Source organism: Zingiber officinale, chromosome 1B, assembly GCF_018446385.1.
Source record: "Zingiber officinale cultivar Zhangliang chromosome 1B, Zo_v1.1, whole genome shotgun sequence".
Lineage (NCBI taxonomy): Eukaryota > Viridiplantae > Streptophyta > Magnoliopsida > Zingiberales > Zingiberaceae > Zingiber > Zingiber officinale.
The window spans coordinates 74,958,836-74,965,702 of record NC_055986.1 but is presented as its reverse complement, the minus strand read 5'-3'; the positions used below and the strand labels follow the sequence as shown (position 1 = coordinate 74,965,702).

At 33.7% G+C, this 6,867-nt stretch overlaps 1 pseudogene; it reads left to right on the top strand.

The window, feature by feature from the left end:
- Positions 1–274: 274 nt before the first annotated feature.
- LOC122038940 lies at positions 275–4,548 on the top strand (annotated as a pseudogene).
- Positions 4,549–6,867: the final 2,319 nt, after the last annotated feature.

The following is a 6,867-nucleotide window of genomic DNA, read 5'->3' as shown; positions in this document are numbered from 1 at the left end:
TCTGTATAAAGACAATTTGATCCTTCAGTATAGAGATGCTTCTTTGGTTGGCTCACTAGTTGTTTTCTTCAGTCTCATTTCCCTAAGTTCTCTGGAGACAATTTGATCCTTCAGTATATTATTTATCTTATAGTATCACCAGTCTCTTTGTTTACAGAAATTTGTTCTTAATTCCAGTGCTTTTGTTCTTAATTTTTCATACATTGTCTCACTTGTTATGTTATTGTTTTAATCATTTTATGTGCTTTAGTTTTTTTTTTCCTTTTTTAGAAAAATGAACAGGAGAATTGATATTGAACCTCATCAATTTCAAGTTAAGTCCAGTGTTGAATTGCTCAAATTGTATAAAGTAAAAGTAGAAGGTGCCAAGAATATGAAGAAAAACAAAGAATCTACTTCAAAGCAAGAGCCAAGGAAAAATTCTACGGCTGGAAGTGCAGTCCAAGAAGCTAGAAATACTCAAATACAACATCAAAAGAAAGACCAAAGGAAGCAGCCATTGACCACTACAAGTGCAATTCAAGAAGGTGCCAAAAATATGAAGAAAAACAAAGAATCTACTTCAAATCAAGAGCCAAGGAAAAATTCTACTGTTGCAAGTGTAGTCCAAGAAGCTAGAAATACTCAAATACAACATCAAAAGAAAGACCAAAGCAAGCAGCCATTAAGCACTACAAGTGCAGTTCAAGAAGTTAGAATGCAGCAAGAAAAGTTAGAAGTAAGATCTACTTTGATGCAACATGGAAAGCAAGAACAGAGGAAGAAGCTATTAGCCATTGGAAGTGCAGTCCAAGTAGGAAGATCTACTCAAACACACCACAAAAAGCAAGACCAGATGAGGCAATCCTTAGCCACTGGAAGTGAAGTCGAAGTTGGAGGATCTACTTACATTCCAAGTCAAAAAGACCTTGATAACCATGCATTTTTAGTCCAACCTGAATCATCTAAGAAGATTGATGACCAAAATGACAGATTTTGTCCAAATAATTTGAAGAGACAACTGAGAAATACAATAGGAGATCATGGTCAAGGATCTACGGAAGAACAACCAGCCTCTAAGAAGCCAAAGGCTACTTCAAAGTGTCCTGCTATATCACTTGAAAAATATATTAATAACCATAGGGATCAACTTGAAGAAGAGGAATTAGAAGATGAAGAGAGTGAAGAAAATGACATAGAACAAGAAGTTGAAGGGGATATCAACTTTGAAAATGAAGAAGATGAGGATACTAATGACAATACAACCGAAGGTAACATTTTTTCTAGTTTAAGGGGATATCAACTTTTGATTTTAACTCATTTGTGTTTTAAGTGTCTTTGCTTATTTTAGACATTATGAACATATGAAATTTCTTGTTTATTCGTAATGTTAATTAGGGGCAATATCGAAGAGCAAATGGGGAAAGACATTGTGTAAAAAAGTTCATGAACGATCAATAAATGATAGACAAGAAATCATCTTGAATAAAGAAGGAGAACCTGTTGGACCAGACCATAAGACAGTTTCTCAACTTAGTAGTTTCTTGGGAACAATAGCAAGAAGTGCAGATTTGTGTCCTCTTACTTACACAAATTGGAAAGCTATACCAAACAAACAACACATGGAATTATATCAATGTATCAACTTTTTTACTTTTGTGTTTCTACTACATGTGTGTTTTAGTATTTTTATAAATTAGATCTTTATAACTGCATTACTTTTCTTGGCAACAAAAATACATCATTCCAGAAAAAGGGGAGAAGGCTGTGTATGGTATTATAAATGATGCTTGGAGGTGATATAAATGTTGGATTAAGAAAAATCATTTCACCGAGTATACAACCATGCGCGAGCGGCTGAAAAATTGTCCTCAAGACATACCAGAAGCACACTTTAGAGTGTTGATGGATTATTGGAGACTTGAAACCATTCAAGTAAGATACATATTTTTATAATTAAGTAATATTTTATATTATATTTTTAATGTTTGATAAAATTCATTTTTTATTGATGAATTTAGGAAATAAGTGATCAAAATGCTAAAAATATTGCTTAGCAAAAATGGAGACACCATGTAGGACCTATAAGTTTTGCTTGTATAAAGGAGAGATTGGTATTCTATTCTATTTGTTATAAGCATACATTTAAATTGGCCTAAATTTAGTGCTTAAATCATTGTTTTCTTCATGCAGAGTGTAAGCAAGGAGGATAAAGAGTCTCTAACTCAAGCTGAAATGTTCACTGAAACTCGCCAGAGTAAGAAAGGAAAACAACTAGATCAAGAAACAAATAATGCAATTGTAAGTGTTTCTCTACGCTTTACATGTCAAATGTAATTATTCACTATCACAATTAACATTACTTATACAATTGCTAGACAAAACTTCAAGACTTGATTGAAAATTCTGGTGTACCTTCTACTGAGGCTTTTAAGACGGTATTTGGCAAAGAGAAGCCAGGGAGAGTGTGATGCTATGGAAGAACTACAACACCTACACTCTTAAAAAGAAATGAAGAAATATCAGAAATTGAGAAAAGGCATGCTAATGAAGTCAAACATTTAACTGATAAGGTGCACGAGATAGAAGCAAAACATGAAGAGATGGAGGTGAAACATAGTAAAGAGATGGCGACAATGGAGCAAAAATTTCAACTTCTTCTAGGACCATGTTAAATCAAAATGACTCAAGAGTAGACATGGAGTCTTTGGCAACTTTGTTATCTCCATGTGATGCTAATAGTGGTCTACGTTCATCCACATCTACTCATGCTCCAAATAATCCCAAGGTAAAAATGAAGTTTATATTAAATAAATATTTTTGGAATTTGTTCAAATATTTATGCACTGAAGGCATAACTTGTGGTAATTCCCTTTTTCAATAGACTTATTGCATCCTTGGTATACCTGTCTAACTTGACTTATTGCACGTAACCTCTTGACTTATTGCATCCTTCAATAGACTCCAAATTTAGTTATTAGTTAGATCTTCATATCTTGTCCTTGGTATACCTGACTAACTTGGGGTCTCGACTTTCACTGTGTTTGAAAATTGGAACAGATAGCTGGATATATTTTGCAAAATGTTGCATCTTTTACCACCCCTACATTTGCGATAATTACTTTGTATTGATTTTAGGCTGTGTTTATACATAATCACGTGATAAATTTCAAATGTAAATAGTCAAATTCAGTTGTGGGTATTAACCTATACTGGCACATCTTTTCCTCTAGGAGTCACCTATTCTTGCTTGGTAATTAATGTGTGTAATCAAACAAAGACACCTGCTCAGGGTTTGGCAAATATAAATTTAGGTTTGGACTAAGAACTCATTGACGTACTAGGATTTGAGTCTGAATCTTCATGATGCAAGGCATCGTCACCGGACCATATTATGGATGCCCTAGTATGTGTGTGATATTCTACCTCTGACCTTAGGTATCATTTTAGGCTCTGAATTGGTTTAAAGACTCACTTACAGTAGCACAGGCCTAGAAGAAGCAATGCAAGGAGACATGCAAATTATAACCAGTAATATATACACAGATTTGGTTGGTCATGCTATGAGTGTCACATTACAAGAATTGAATATGCACCAAACTAACATCTGTAGTGGGTTAGATAATATCAGTTCTCATTATGCACCTAATGTTTTCTTTGTAATTCTACAATATTCCTTTTTTTGTGCTATACATATGTTTTTTCTAATATTTTCTATAATTAAATGCCTTTTCTTAGACTTAAGCAAGGCTTTGTGGTGTGCGAATGTCTAATGCTTTGGCAAAGACATTGATGCACCCAGAGACTTTAGTAACTTAATAGCGGCCAACTCGAGTTTAAGGAATACAATCTAAGGTCTGCAATTGTAGTTTAATATTCTCTATTCTGCTATTTGATTCTAGACTCCATTAACCACTACTTCCCTCTAGGATTGATTTTTTTTCCTCCCTAATGATGGCAAGCACCAATCTGTTGTTTCTTATCCGATTTGTCTGTATGCTATTCACTTCGCTACTACCTCCAATGCCTGACCCCTATCCAATGCAGATGATGGTATCAAGAACTCAAATGGACCTAATCTATAACTCGATGCCAAAAGAATATTGCTTTTATGATATGATATCACGCCTATTTTTTCTTATTGACAACACTTCTGTGCTCACTCAACATGAGTCATGTCATCAGTATTTTTCTCAGTTACCCCTGTGATATTGGATTGTTGCTTTGATGCATTTTACTTTTGTGCTCACTTCTGTGCTCACTCACCCCTGTGATATCAGATTGTTGCTTTTATGCATTTTAGTTTCTGTGTATTTTTCTCAGTTATCAGTATGAATCCAATTATGTCATTCAACATGAGTCATGTCATCACCATGAGTCAACATTTATCTAATAATTTATTCAACATTTATAACTCTCTAGTAGCTATGATTTTTCAATTATTATTTATGATGATTGGTGAGGTCTTAATATTTTAAATTTTATATACAGGATCCTAATATGGATGGTGATCATGTGGATGAAGATCAAATGTTGGACATAGAAGCGGAAGAAGATGATGCTATATAGCTTGATTTTTTAGTACAAGTACTGATAGTGGATGAAGGTCAAATGTGGATGCAGATCAAATGTTTTGATTAGTAATGATAGATGACAAATGATTTTATATTTTGTGTGCAAAGATTTAAGTTTAAGGTAGAGAAATATTAAGACAAATGTGGATGAAGATGATGCATACTTTGTTAATTAGTATATTTGTTTGAGTATTATAATATTTTGTTTTGGATAACAACGTAATTAATTTTCTTCAATATGTATGTGGATGATTAATATATTTTGAGCATATTTTTCTTTAATTGGTATAATTTTCTTCAATTGGTATATTTTCAGTATTAATTTTTTCTGTTGCTATCAACGACAACAGTTTTCCTCTGTTGTTATCAATAACAACGGTTTTCCTGTGTTGCAATCAAAGGCAACGGTTTTTCCTGTGTTGCAATCAAAGGCAACGGTTTTTCTGTTGCTATCATAGATAACGGTCATAAACCGTTGCCATAGAATGATTAAAAAACCGTTGGCTATATTCATCAAAGGCTGCGGTTTTTTTTATAGTGTTGCGAATTATTAGTAAAACTGTTGCCTAAACAAAAGGCAGTGGCTGACTATACCACGGTTTAAAAACCGTTGTCTAAAGAAAAGGCAACGATTTTTATACTTTAGGCCACATTTTTTGGACGTTGCCATTGGTGAAAAATGTTGTAGTGTTTCTATTTGATCCTTTAAATATACATTCTCAATTTTCATTTTTTCAAGGTTCTCTATTTCTATTTTCAGTTTTCCATTTTCAGTTTTAATCTTGTCGAGATCTTATAATCAACAAGATAGAGCTAAGGTTAATTTTAACTCTTCATTTTCTTTTTCTAACTTACAGTAATTTTTCGATAATAGTTTTATAAACTGAAATGACTTGTCAGGAGGAAGAGACCGTACCTGACTTACCTTGTCGATCCCGCAATTTGAGGTTGCCCCTAAAGTGCTGCTTTCTTTCGATGTCGTTCTCCCTTCATCGATGCTCTCGATGCTCATTTCGGACGAGCTTGCTTCGTCTTCGTCTTCTTGGTGACTTGCCACTAGAGCAAGTCCGGCGATTTCTTCAATCTCTTATTCAAACGATGTTTCGTCCCATGTCAACTTTAGAGTTTTATACTTGTTCTAGGCCACCGTCTTGTTCTTTTCTTTGTCCTTGTCCTTGTTTTTCAATTTTGGATAGTTATCTTTCATGTGCCCTTCTTCATTGTAGTGGTAGCACTTTACCCTTCTTTTCCTTTTTGTACCTTGTACTTGATTAAATCTTTTAGATTTAAATAATTTTTTAAATCTACTTACCGTGAATGTCATTTCATCATCCTCGAGAGAAGATTTAAAATCTCATTCATCCATCTTTGCCTTTAAGAAAATATTGTTCTTTGGCTCCTTCTTCAGATCTCCACATCTCGTTTCATGGACTTCAAAAGTTGAAAATATTTCTTCTGAAGTACTTGATTCTAGATTCTTAGATATATAATAAGTATCTACTAATTGTTAGTATTAGCCCTAGTACCAATTATGAGATGATTGTAAAGGGCTTCTTTTGTATCATATTTCATTATTAATAAAGGCGAAGTTGGTTATTATATTTATTTCAATTTAGTGTCGAATGAATAAGTATAATAATGTCCTAAAGTAGGAGGTTCTAATCTACAACATATCAATTGGTTGAATTGATAGTGAGATATTATAGATATACATAGAACACTACTCTTAACTATTCCTAGTCAAACATTAATACGCAAGGACAATATTAATGCGTTGAGACTAGCATGTAGGTCAACGGATGACTTAATCTCACAAGTCATGGATATGAGATATCAGATTGACACATGGGTATATATTAGAGAATATATACTGAATGACCCGCCATGATAATATTTCATGGATCGTTATATGAGTGTCATAAACATTCTCATATGACTATTAGTATGAATAGTCCTTAGACCTAAAGTCACTACGGTTGCCTACATAAGGAGTTGTATACTTTGGTATCGTCAAATGTCAGCCGTAATCGGGTGGACTGTAAGTCGATCACTGGGTATACAATAAATTATGTGGAGAGATGTGAGTAATGTAAAATATCGAAAAATGGCGAATAATGATAAGGGAATTTTCTAAAATTTTTAGAAATTTTTCTGAAAATTTTCGGAGACCGTATGGACGAGTTTACGGGGATAATATTGAGCCCCGGGAAAGCCTGTTTAGGCTACCCCATTTAAGTGAGAAAAAGTTTATTTATTTATATTCTTTTCCTTTTCTTTTCTTCCCCCCCCCCCCAATCGTCGTTTTCACTCCCTC